Below are 14,058 nucleotides of genomic sequence, written 5' to 3' on the forward strand. Positions count from 1 at the left end.
CAAGGAAATTCCAAAGACATTTCCCAAGGAAATTCCAAAGACATTTCCCAAGGAAATTCCAAAGACATTTCCCAAGGAAATTCCAAAGACATTTCCCAAGGAAATTCCAAAGACATTTCCCAAGGAAATTCCAAAGACATTTCCCAAGGAAATTCCAAAGATATTTCCCATGAAAATTCCAAAGATATTTCCCAAGAAATTTCCAAAGATATTTCGCAAGAAAATTCCAAAGAAATTTCCAAAGAAAAAGAGGCCAATATTCCCCAATTTCCTAAAGAACGCCTTAAGGATTTCCAAAGAAATTTCCCAAGGAATTTTCTTAAGAGTTCTTAAGAAGATTTTTGTAAGGGATAACACTCCTCTTCCATCGTCCGCTTCTGTCGAAAGACTATTTTCCTTCGCTTCAATAGTTAACACCCCAAAAAGTAATCGACTGGGAGATGAAATGTTTGAGAAAAAGGTTTTATTGAAAGCAAACCTTAAATATTCTGATTACTAAAATGTTTAATGTTTTGTTATTATTTTTGTATATACTTCTCCAACTATGTTCACAGGGTCAAAATCTTTGATGCTTGTTTTTGTTGTGAGCGCTTCACAAGTGAAGTCTAGTGTAATTGCTATGTGTAAATGTCACATCATCCGTGATATATGTTCTCTCAAGTATAAATATGTTCTATGCCATTGCAAAGTTCAACCAAACTAATTTCATTTCTGTAAGAATAATAAAGTACTCTCGAAAAAGCATAACGAAACATTCCTGTTATTATTAATTTATCATCAAAGTTGCCGATAATAGGCGTAGATGATCCGTCATTAAAATCAAACACATATAGGCATAATGTCCCAACAAATTGTCACCGGCCAGACCAAGCGAAACACACTTCCAGGGGCTCGCCTCCATACTAGTTAATGTCCCTCACGCCAAGAGACATCATTAGAGGCAGCCCAAGCTGAAAACAAGTGAGAGGCTAGCCAACTCAGTCGTGCCTCTAGTTTGTGTCTCCTGGAGTGAGGGAAACTCTTGCGTATGGAGACTTACCCCTGGAAGTGTGTGTGTTCTTCATGTAATATACATATTGGTTTATTACACACTCTCGTTTATATTTTGAGCGCATCGAAAGGTAGTTTGATGTGGAATTCATCAGATCGGACGACACGCACGTTAATACAGGCAAAAGTTGGTCGTTGTGCGCACAATTTATGACTTTATATGTACTAAATTGCGTTTCCTTCGCCATTTATGAATAGGCCTTTCCGAAAAGGAAAGGGGCATCTTGTTTAAAAAGTCCCCGCGCACGTGCATATTAACCGGATAAACGTCACGCATTCCGCGGCGGGTGTTGGACTATTAGGATATAAAGTCTTCTAGAGGTTATGTTTAGCGGCTGCGCTAGTAATTTTGGTATGATCCGATGCTGCTAGAATTGAACTGCTCAAGTGAGCTGCTATTGGACCTTTTACCCAGAATTCCTCTCGTTTTCGGAAAGGCAAAGTTCACCTAATCCACTATTTGTTGGACTTAATAACGGCCAATGTTAGCGCTGGCAGATGTTCAATTACAACAAGAAACAAATGATTGAATTAATTTTGGATAATTTAGGAATATTAAGTTCAGCTAGCTAATTGGACCAAGTCATCTTGCGACTTATTGCCACTTATCTAACGCCTTTACAATGCATAGAGGAGTGGTGGCTAGCCCCTATGCCACAGCTAACCGACAGTGCCCTATACTAACTATTACCGATTGAAAATCAATTATAAAAAACGGAGTTGTTTTGGTGATTTCCACGAACGTTTTGAGCGTTTATTATAATTAAATCAAATGAAGTAAAGTTTAAGATAATGTACCGTCAGTTAAAAGCAATATCTAATCAATTTAGATAAATTAGTAGTTAGCGACAAATTATCTCTTCCTGGCGAATAATTTCAAATGAAGCCTGATGTTAAGGTATATTCGTGATTAAACGATACAAATGGAAAGAAATTATTTCATCTCCTCAAACGTTACTTTATTTGGAGAACTGTATTTGTATCTATTAGTTAGTTAAAAAGTTTGCCCATCTCTGCTTACCATCTAGGTAAACACAATGTTTAACAAGACGGCCCAAGGGCTCGTAATAGTAGCCATATCGTACGAGTGAATAGCCCCTCTATACCCTACCCTAGCGAGTGGATAACCCCTCTATACCTTACCCTAATGAGTGAATAGCGCTATCTTTTTCAATGCTTAAATGATTTACCGTGCATAAAATCAGAGTGAATAGCCCCTCGATTCCCTACTCTAAACAGTGATTAAATTATAACCGTATAAATTTACTTATGCTGTAATTCTAATATTCCGGCGAATCGAAGAACAGATAGTTTTTAGTGATAATCCCCTCGATGAGTTTACAACATAGACTTATGCCGATGCACACTTATCGCATCTTATAAATTTCTAACAAGGACTTATGCCCAGAAACTTTTGAAAGAGAAAGTTTAGTTATAGCAAAAGTAATATAAGAAACCTCCCTTCGGGAGGAAAGTATACAAAGGTGAATTTTTACCGATACATCCTCGTACCGCGAATGTCTCCGCGCACTTATACGGCCGTAAACAACGTTTAAAAAATAGGGCCGCGCCGCGTAGAGCGTAGGAATACATTCTCTGATCTCGCGATTGCGTCGGCTGCTTAAGCTAAGTCAATTTCATAGACTCATTGTAATTTTAAACTTTTCCAATGAAATAATTCATGCAGCATTTTTAGATTTTGATGATAATCAATCATTAATAAACAGGCATTGACTAGATTATAGGATTTTCATAGGTCTTTGAATAAAATTTGAATTAAACCCTTACCTTGCCAAGGTATATGACTAACACTATACATAGATAGATTTTAAAATGGTGTTATTATCTATCTCGAAATTTTGTTCTTGTATTCATAATTTTCATCTTCTTCTTGGCTTCGCAACAAACTAGATTTTCGTTTCGAAATAACCGTATGTGAATTTTTATTAGCAAAATTATGAATCTCCTATTTCTTTACGACAGACGGCTAAGCAGACTACACTAGTCGGAAGCGCTTTTTCCTCTTTCCCTTTCCAACGACCATATCAAAGGACTAAGATCTACCGTACCTTGTCCGTGAGCAATAGTGTCTGAATATGGTATTTGGCGGTTCGAGGATGTCTCGCGTATTTTAACGTTATGCCTATGGCGTCTTGTATACTTCCCTCCCGTAGGGAGGTTTCTTATATTACTTCTGGTTATAGTGATTACGCATTTTAGTGATTATCCCCTCGAATTACCTTTAGCAATGCTAAAATGATCAGACGCATAACGCCCATTTAACACTATGTTAGCTCTGTCTAAACCCACATTTGAATCAGAGCTGTGCTAATTAATTAGTTAGCTAATTGAATTTCTAATTAATTAGCAACATTTACTAATTGAAAATGGTAATTGAATTTTAATTACCTTGTGCTAATTGAGAAGTAATTCTAATTAATTAGTATGAATCGGAAAGGTAATTATCTAATTAAAATTTCATTAGATTTAGGATTAACTAATTAGCCAATTGGATTTTCAATTTATCTTTTACGCCAATTTGTTGTAAAAAATCGAGGAATTAACTCTTGATTCATCTATTTGAATATGAAATAGCCTTATTATATCGATGAGGAAACCTTAGTGCTACTCTAAATTTTTCAGCTCCTCAAATATGAGAGAATACTAGTACTAATAGAAAATTTCGTAGTTCGCAACTGCCCCATTTCGAAATTTCGACTGTTTTTCCTACTCGAATTAATAGCAGTGCGCATGTATTTACTACTCAGGAGTCCATTATAGGAACTGTGGCAAGAAAATGAAGAAATAAGAAAAATTTTGACATGACGGAAGGCTCAAGGCTTGTCTCATTTTTCGAGAATAATTCATGGCTTCCGTACCCGTTTTTCAATGGCATTAAACATCACCAAAGTACTAAACCCATGAGCACTTTTAAACTTTTATGTTTACTTATGGTTTCTTTTTTACCTTAATTAGAAAATAGTAATTCTAATTAATTAGTTTGATAAATAAATGTCTAATTTCTAATTGAATTGAATTAGTTTCTATGTCTAATTGCTAATTTGCTAATTAATTAGTTCATAAATATTTCCCTAATTGCTAATTTACTAATTAGTTCATAAATATTTCCCTAATTGCTAATTCTAATTCAATTAGTTGTCAGCTAATTAGCACAGCTCTGATTTGAATTAACCGCCAAAACGTTCCAGTCAAACATAACATAGATGACGATAGCTACCGAACGAGAACGAAACACATGAGGTAGGAAACGGGGAAAATCGTTATCTATTTAATTAGCACATACATAAAAAAAATAAATATGAAAACCCCAAACATACAAATTCTTAAGTATCCGACCCCACAGATAAAAATTCAAAAGTTTCCGACCCCACAGATTAAGAGGTACCCCACCCCACATCACCCCGACATTTTAGAGATAAGAATAAATAATAAAAAACTCGAGGTTTCTATCAAGTCTCTATGGTTGAGTGGGTAGAATGTTTGTCTTCTACGCCAGCGGTCTGGGTTCGAATCCCGGGTCTGACCTGAAAAAATTTTAATTAAAATTAAATCTCTAACCGAGCCCAGTAACCCCTATGGGTGGGTTGTGGTAATATAAAGTTCCTTTTAAGCTAAAATCTGACGATAACGAAGCGACAACCCCGGCCACTACTACTACTACTACTACTACTACTACTACTACTACTACTACGACGGCTCGGGTCAAACTAAGAGCCTATCGTATACTACGATATGGCTAAAAAGAGAAAAAATAAAAAAAATTAAACCTAGAAGGCTTTGAATAAATAGATATTAATAAAGATATAATATAACGGAAAATGTTATAAAACTTGTTCCAGAATTAATAAAAATAATCTTACCTTCTAGAAAAGTACAATGTTTAAAAAAGGAAAAAAAATAAGAATTAAGAATAAATAAATAATAATTGAGATAAGCAAGGAAATCTTACCAACTATGAATAACAAAAAGTTTAAAGATAAAATAAAATGGAAAAATGTTATCAAACGAATTAATAAAAATAATTGAACTAAGAAGAGAAATCTTACAAACTAGGCAAACAATGTTAAAAATTAGAATAAGACGGAAATTGTTATCAAACCAGGCATAACATTAATACAAAAATTCGAAATAACAGAAAATCTTACTTTCTATGAAAAACACAATGAGTAAAGATGAAATACAGCAAAAAATGTTATCCAACTAGGTCTAGAATTAATAAAAGTAATCGATATAAACAGAAAAATCTTACCGCCTATTCATAATACAATGTTTAAAAAGATAAAAGAAAATAAGAATTAAACCTTGAAGTCTTTGAACAAATAAATAAGTAATTAAATAATTGAGGTAAATAAAACAATCTTACCCACTATGTTTAAAATTAAAATAAAACGGAAATTGTTATCAAACTAGGCATAGCATTAATACAAACATTCGAAATAACAGAAAATCTTACCATCTATTCAAAACGCAATGATTAAAGATAAACCATAACGGATAATGTTATAAAACTTGGTGTAGAATCAATAAAAATAGTCGATATAAACAGAAAAATCATACCTCCTATGCAAAATACAATGTTTAAAAAGAGAAAACAATAAATAAAAATTAAACCTAGAAGGCTTTGAATAAATAAATAATAATTAAGATAAGCAAGGAAATCTTACCCCCTATTCATAACAAAACGTTTAAAGATAAAATAAAATGGAGAAATGATACCAAACGAATTGATGAAAATAATCGAACTAAAAAGAGAAATCTTACCGACTAGGCAAAAAAATGTTTAAAATTAAAACAAATCGGAAGTTGTTATCAAACTAGGCATATGAATTAATAAAAGTATTCGATATAAACAGAACAATCATACCTCCTATGCGAAATACAATGTTTAAAAAGAGAGAAAATAAATAAAAATTAAACCTAGAAGACTTTGAATAAATAAATAATAATTGAGGTAAGCAAGGAAATCTTACCAACTATGAATAACAAAACGTTTAAAGATAAAATAAAACAGAAAAATGTTATCAAACGAATTAATAAAAATAATTGGAATTAAAAGAGAAATCTTACAAACTAGGCAAAAAATGTTTAAAATTAGAATAAAACGGAAATAGTTATCAAACTAGGCATAGAATTAATAAAAAATATTAGAAATATCAGAAAAATCTTACGTTCTACGAAAAACGCAATGGTTAAAGAAAAAGTATTACGGAAAATGTTATAAAACTTGGTCAAGAATTAATAAAAATTATCGATATAAATAGAAAAATCTTACTTCCTATGCAAGATACAATGTTTAAAAAAGAAATAAAAAAGATAGGAATTAATCCTTGAAGTCTTTGAAAAAATAAATAATAATTGAGGTAAGCAAGGAAATCTTACCAACTATGAATATCAAAACGTTTAAAGATAAAATAAAACAGAAAAATGTTATGAAACGAATTAATAAAAAAATTTACCAAAGAGAGAAATCTTACAAACTAGGCAGAAAATGTTTAAAATTAGAATAAAATAGAAATTGTTATCAAACTAGGCATAACATTAATAAAAATATTAGAAATAACAGAATATCTTAATACCTATCAAAAACACAATGATTGAAGATAAAATATATCAGAAAATGTTATAAAACTAGGTCTATAATTATTAAAAAAAATCGATATAAACAGATAAATCTTACAGTCTATGCAAAATACAATGTTAAAAAAGAGAGAAAAAAAATAAGAGTTAAACCTAGAAGACTTTGAACAAATAAATAAATAATTGAAGTAAGGAAAACAATCTTACCCACTATGTTTAAAATTAAAATAAAACGGAAATTGTTATCAAACTAGGCATAGATTTAATAAAAATATTCGAAATAACAGAAAATCTTACGTTCTATGAAAAACACAAAGATTAAAGATAAAATATAACGGAAAATGTTATAAAACTAGGCCTATAAATAATAAAAAATAATCGATATAAACAGAACAATCTTACCATCTATGCAAACGCAATGTTTAAAAAGAGAAAAAATAAAATACAAAATTAAACCTAGATGACTTTGAATAAATAAATAAAAATTGAGATAAGCAAGGAAATCTTACCAACTATGCATAACAAAACGTTTAAAGATAAAATAAAACAGAAAAATGTTATCAAACGAATTAATGAAAATAAAAAATAATTCGAACTAAAATGAGAAATCTTACAAACTAGGCAAAAAACGTTTAAAATTAAAATAAATCGGAAATTGTTATCAAACTAGGCACAGAATTAATAAAAATATTCGAAATAACAAAACATCTTACCGTCTATTCAAAACGCAATGATTAAAGATAAACCATAACGGATAATGTTATAAAACTTGATGTAGAATTAATAAAAATAATCGATATAAACAGAAAAATCATACCTCCTATGCAAAATACAATGTTTCAAAAGCGAGAACAATAAATAAAAATTAAACCTAGAAGGCTTTGAATAAGTAAATAATAATTGAGATAAGCTAGGAAATCTTACCCCCTATTCAAAACCAAACGTTTAAAGATAAAATAAAATGGAGAAATGATATCAAACGAATTAATGAAAATAATTGCTTTGGTCCCATTGAACCGAATTCCCATTCGACAGAAGGGGGTTTTTTTGGGGTCCCATTCGACCGAACGTAGCCAAAGGTGCGATTTTATTATAGTCCCATTGGGCCGAAATTCTATTGAACTGGAAGAAGACATACTGTGTGGTTTTGCATTAAATATATTTTTAATTTCACAACGTATTATTGTTAAAATAAATGTGAGTTGAAAATGTATTACTGCACTTATTTTAACTAAGTTTTAATTACGGCGAACCTCACCTACCCTAGCCTAACCTAACCTAACCTAACCTAACCAAACGTAACCTAACCTAACCTAACCTAACCAAACGTAACCTAACCTAACCTAACCTAACCCAACCTTGTTTGGAGATAAAAAGATTATTTATATGAGTATTAAAAGCCCGCCTCTTACCACGAACAATTTATTAGCAATAATAGAAATATTTTGGAAAAGATGTCAGATAATTAATTGGAGAATATTTTGGAAAAGGTAGCAGCTAATTAATAGGAGAATATTTTGGAAAAGGTGGCAGCTAATTAATAGGAAAATCTTTTGGAAAAGGTGGCAGCTAATTAATGGGTCTCGTACATAATCCCCCTGGACATAATCCCCCCGGACAAAATCCCCCTATTTTGGATTTGCCAAGACTTTTTCCCCCCGATTTTAGACGTGTTTGTACAAAATCCCCCCAGAGAAAACGTCCAGGACAAAATCCCCCAAAAGGAAAACTGTTCAACAAAATCCTACCGAAAGGATCATTTTATTGAAAATCCCCCAGATAATAGGCATTTAGAAGTAAAGGTAAACGGAAGCCCAAATCCAAAGATTATCTTCAATAATAATGCAAAAGTATAATTCACAAGAGTGAAAGGTATTGCAAACAATGTTCCTAAACCAAAAGAAGTAAACTACTGATTTTGTTTTAACTTATTTCCAAAATTCCAATATTTTGGGAAAGGCGGCATTTTATGGTTAGTCAGCAATATTTTGGAAAAGGCGGAAATTTATGGTTAGTCAGCAATATTTTGGAAAAGGGGGAAATTTATGGTTAGTCAGCGATATTTTGGAAAAGGCGGCAATTTATGGTTAGTCAGCGATATTCTGGAAAAGTCGGCAATTTATGGTTAGTCAGTAATACTTTGGAAAAGGGGGAAATTTATGGTTAGTCAGCGATATTTTGGAAAAGCGGAAATTTGTGGTTAGTCAAAAATATTTTGGAAAAGGCGGCAATTTATGGTTCGTCGGCAATATTTTGGAAAAGGCGGAAAGTTATGGTTATCAGCAGTATTTTGGAAAAGGCGGAAATTTATGGTTAGTCAGCGATATTTTGGAAAAGGCAGAAATTTATGGTTAGTCAGAAATATTTTGGAAAAGGCGGAAATTTATGGTTATCAGCAGTATTTTGGAAAAGGCGGAAATTTATGGTTAGTCAGCGATATTTTGGAAAAGGAGGAAATTTATGGTTAGTCAGCGATATTTTGGAAAAGGCGTGAATTTATGGTTAGTCAGCGATATTTTGGAAAAGGCAGAAATTTATGGTTAGTCAGCAATATTTTGGAAAAGGCGAAAATTTATGGTTAGTCGGCAATATTTTGGAAAAGGCGGAAATTTCTGGTTATCAGCAGTATTTTGGAAAAGGGGGAAATTTATGGTTAGTCAGCGATATTTTGGAAAAGGCTGAAATTTAGGCTTAGTCAGCGATATTTTGGAAAAGACGGAAATTTATGGTTAGTCAGCGATATTTTGGAAAAGGCGGAAATTTATAGTTAGTCAGCGATATTTTGGAATAGGCGGAAATTTATGGTTAGTCAGCAATATTTTGGAAAAGGCGAAAATTTATGGTTAGTCGGCAATCCATACTATTTTCTCCATCATTGGTTCCGCTTTTCCTCGTAGGGGGAATACTATTATTTTTACTACTATCCTACTAAAAAAATTTCCACTGTGGAAAACGACCTCTAAAATAGGAATGACCCCTGAAGGGTTCGTCTCCAAGGGGGGGATTTCGTTCCGTAAGCGGGGGATTTTGTCTCCAATTTGGGAGGGATTTTGTCTCCAGTTTGGGGGGATTTTGTCTGCAAATAAGGGGATTTTGTCTTATGCCCATTTGGACGGGGGGAAATTTTTGGGGGGATTATGTCCAGGGGGATTATGGGAGTCACCCCTAATTAATAGGAGAATATTTTAGAAAAGGTGAGAGCTAATTAAAAGGAGAGTATTTTGGAAAATGTGGCAGCTAATTAGTAGGAGAATGTTTTGGAAAAGGTTGCAGCTAATTAATAGGAGAATATTTTGAAAAAGGTGGCAGCTAATTAATAGGAAAATCTTTTGGAAAAGGTGGCAGCTAATTAATAGGAGAATGTTTTGGAAAAGGTGGTAGCTAATTAAAAGGAGCATATTTTGGAAAAGGTGTCAACGAATTATTGGAACCAAACCTAACCTAACCTAACCTAACCCACCCGAAACCAAAATATTAAAATTTTAATTTAAAATTTAAAGACATTGATGGAACTACCATTAAGACTGTACTTCATTTTAAGCACAATTTGTTTATTAATTCTATATATCTCTTGCCTTGAAAGGAATGAAAGTGAGCGTTTTAATTAGTATCACGAAACATTTACTTTTAATATTGTTAACATACCTTTCGGAGATTCGAACCAACAACCTATCGCTTCGCAGTCCAACATCGTATCCACTACACCACCGAATCGCTGACGGCTACAGTGTTTCAAGTTATATTCATGTATTTTTTAGAGGCATATTCGGACGATTGGGATTTCGGTCCATCGGGAATATAGCCATTGGGCTGGAAATCTAAAATCATTGCGGGATATTCGGTCGAATGGGATTTCGGTCCATTGGGAATTCGGTTGAAAGGAACGATACCAAATAATTGAACTAAAAAGAGTAATCTTACCGGCTAGGCAAAAAAATGTTTAAAATTAAAACAAATCGGAAGTTGTTATCAAACTAGGCATATGAATTAATAAAAGTATTCGATATAAACAGAAAAATCATACCGCCTATGCAAAATACAATGTTTAAAAACAGGGAAAAATAAATGAAAATTAAACCTAGAAGGCTTTTATAAATAAATAAATACTAATTGAGATAAGCAAGGAAATCTTACTAGCTGTGCATAACAAAACGTTTAAAGATAAAATAAAATGGAAAAATGTAATCAAACTAATTTATAAAAAAAATTGAACCAAAAAGAGAAATCTTACAAGCTAGGCAAAAAATGTTTAAAATTAAAATAAAACGGAAATTGTTATCAAACCAGGCATAGCATTAATACAAAAATTCGAAATAACAGAAAATCTTACAGTCTGTTCAAAACGCAATGTTTAAAGATAAAACATAACGGAAAATGTTATAAAACTAGGTCTAGATATAATAATAAAATCATCGATATAAATAGAACAATCATACCATCTATGTAAACACAATGTTTAAAAATAAAATAAAAATTAAACCTTTGAACAAATATATGAATAATAGAGACTTGGCAATTCGGGCTTAACCCCGCCCCAGCGCCATTATGGTATGTTTTTTAACAGAATGAAAGCTATATTTAGCACCTCCTCCGGGTATGTTTTTAAGCACTAGTGGAAGGCAGCCTGACGTTGCATGACGTAGTACTGCCAAGTCCCTATTGAGGTAAGGAAAAAGATCTTACCCACTATGCGTAACACAATGTTTAAAAAGAAAAGAAAAAAGTCGTTTACATGCTATGAGTGAAATTAGATAAAAAATAAACAAATATCTTACCGACTATGGAAAACAAAATGTTTAAAGAAAAAATAAAACGGAAATTTTGTCAAACTAAGCACAAAATAATGAACTGAAAACTCGAAATAAACAGAAAAATCTTACCTCCTATCAAAAACATAATGTTAAGAGATAAAATAAAACAGAAAATATTATCAAGCATAAAAATAGTAAATAAAAACTAGAATTAAACAAATATCTTACCATCTGTGAAAAAATAAAACAGGAAATCTTATCAAACTACACATACAATTATTAATTGAAAACCATAAACAGGGATAGATTTAATTTTAGAAGTAGGAATGTAGAACGGTTAGCCTTTACTTCAGTCCGACTCATAGCCAATTATAGAGTCCCTCGCTCTAACACGCAACGAAAAGTTTAAATTATCTTATTGGCTCATTTAAACTACGTTTTGATAACGTTGCTGACGGGGACGGCGAAAAATACGTTATTCCTTTTTATCTCTGTGGCTATGACCCGCCTCTTCTTTCATACTCCCCCCCCTTCAGGGGAAGGGGGTCCGGGACTTTGACGCGCACTCAATATACCGTGTTCTCCATTCCTACTTCTAAAATTAAATCTATCCCTGCTATAAATAAAGAAAAAAATCTTACCAACTATGCAAAACAAAATGTTTAAAGATAAAATAAATCGGGGAAATTTTTAAATCAAGGCATAGAATTAATAAATACGAAATAAACAAAAATCTTACCATCTATCAAAAATTACAATGTTTAAAGATAAAAGAAAGCGTAAAATGCTATCACACTAATTATAGAATTAACAAATAAAAACTCGAAATGCACAGAAAAAAATCTTACCGTCTATGTAAAACACAATGATTAAGATAATATAAAGCGGAAAATGTAATAAAATTGGGCATAGTAAAATTAAATAAAAACTCGAAATTAACTTAAAATTCTTACTTTCTACGCAAGAAAAAAACAATTCAAAATAAAAAAGATGTTATGAAACTAAGAGTGTAACTTATTTATTAATTATCGAAATGAATAGAGAAATCTTACGGACTATGCAAAAGAAAATGTTTAAAGATAAAACAAAAAAGAAAATTATATTAACTTAGCATAGAACTAATAAATAAAAACTCGAAATAAACAGAAAAACCTTACGATCTATCAATAATTACAATGTTTAAAGATAAAAGAAATCGGAAAATGTTATCATACTAATCATAGAATTAGCAAGTAAAAACTCGAAATGAACAGAAAAAAATCTTACTGCCTATGTAAAACACAATGATTGAAGATAAATTAAATATTTTCAAATTAGGCATAGAAATATCAGAAGGAAGATAAGGGACTAGAAGTATCGAGCTAACCAAATTCTTCACTTGGCGAAAGTGAATATTCTTGATAACACACCAACGGTTGGTCCTCTGGTAGCGGTTTCTGAATTTTCCCTCCAGAACGTGAGACGCTCGCGGTGGTAGACAGCTGAACTAGATTCAAGCACCCGCGTCCGTGTTCCGCGGCTTTAGGTTGAAGGGGAAGGGGGTAGGAAATGTTTTTGGAACTTGACCAATTTTTTTCTCTCTAGTGTAGGCGCGATGGAAGCGGCATAAAATCTTCAAATTTATTCACTAGTGCCAGGAACTATTACCAATGCTAGAGCTCTTTACTTCTAGTCCCTTATCTTACTTCTGGTAATATTAAATATAAACTCGAAATTAACATAAAAATCTTACTTCCTATGTAAGAAAAAAATTTAAAAAAAATATGGATGTTATCAAACTACGAATATAATTAATTTATTAATGAGCGAAATTAATAGGGAAATCTTACCTCCTATGCATGGCAGAAGTTTAAAAAAAAATAGGAATTTAAACATATCTTGAGACTTAAATAATAAAATGAACCGTGGGTGGAAAAAAATTAAGAAGAAAAAGATGGCTTGGGTCCACCCTGCTATTATTGTCAACCTTCAATTTGATGGGTTCAAAAATTTATCTAACTTGGGCCCACTGTCGAATATTTGGGTTGATTTAGACTCGGTTAATCCAAAATACTTAATTTCCTTTATTGAGTTTTTATTAATCAAAAATTTAATTATGGAGTGACATTTACTTATTAGTTTATTTTATTGAAGTTTTAATTGCTCATTTCACGTAGAGCCTATAATTTTAGTTTCTTTTAGGTCCTAACCTGACCTCAAGAGATCTCTATTGGTTGTGATCGTGATTTGAAATTTAACCAAATTTTAATAAACACTAAACTCTTGCTAAAGATTTGACACCAGCAGAATGAAAATAACTTTCCCTCGCATCTAAATAAACCTTTTATGGTTCTCGAAATTTTACCAAAATAGCCTACATTTCAACCCTTTTTGCGTCCCACTTATCGATTTCTAGAAGCCGGGCACGTTTATTCTTCTTAATATTTTTCCTCCATGAATGTGTCAGGGAGCCATATATAAAAATAGACGGAAGGAACCATGCACCAATCCGTCAAGAAGCCTCTTAAAAACCAACCGGTATCTCACTCCTTCTCTTAAATCTGTGCAAGCGTGACGCGGAGTGGGGGAGTTGACTAAGGTACGCTCTGATTAAGAGAATTTATTCCTTCCTTCTACTTAAAGTTACGGCTCCCTAAATGAAAGTCAAATCTTACTTTCT

The 14,058-nt window shown here is 32.2% G+C and overlaps 1 long non-coding RNA gene across 1 annotated transcript; it reads left to right on the forward strand.

The window, feature by feature from the left end:
• The first annotated feature begins 10,098 nt into the window (after positions 1 to 10,098).
• Positions 10,099 to 10,820, forward strand: LOC149602788 (uncharacterized). Its single transcript, XR_016377089.1, has 2 exons — positions 10,099 to 10,239; positions 10,407 to 10,820. It is a non-coding gene; the product is annotated as an uncharacterized LOC149602788 (long non-coding RNA).
• Positions 10,821 to 14,058: the final 3,238 nt, after the last annotated feature.

This window comes from Phalangium opilio, unplaced genomic scaffold (assembly GCF_054372755.1).
Source record: "Phalangium opilio isolate 3A_F unplaced genomic scaffold, DU_Popi_V2 ptg000352l_1, whole genome shotgun sequence".
Taxonomy (NCBI): Eukaryota; Metazoa; Arthropoda; class Arachnida; order Opiliones; family Phalangiidae; genus Phalangium; species Phalangium opilio.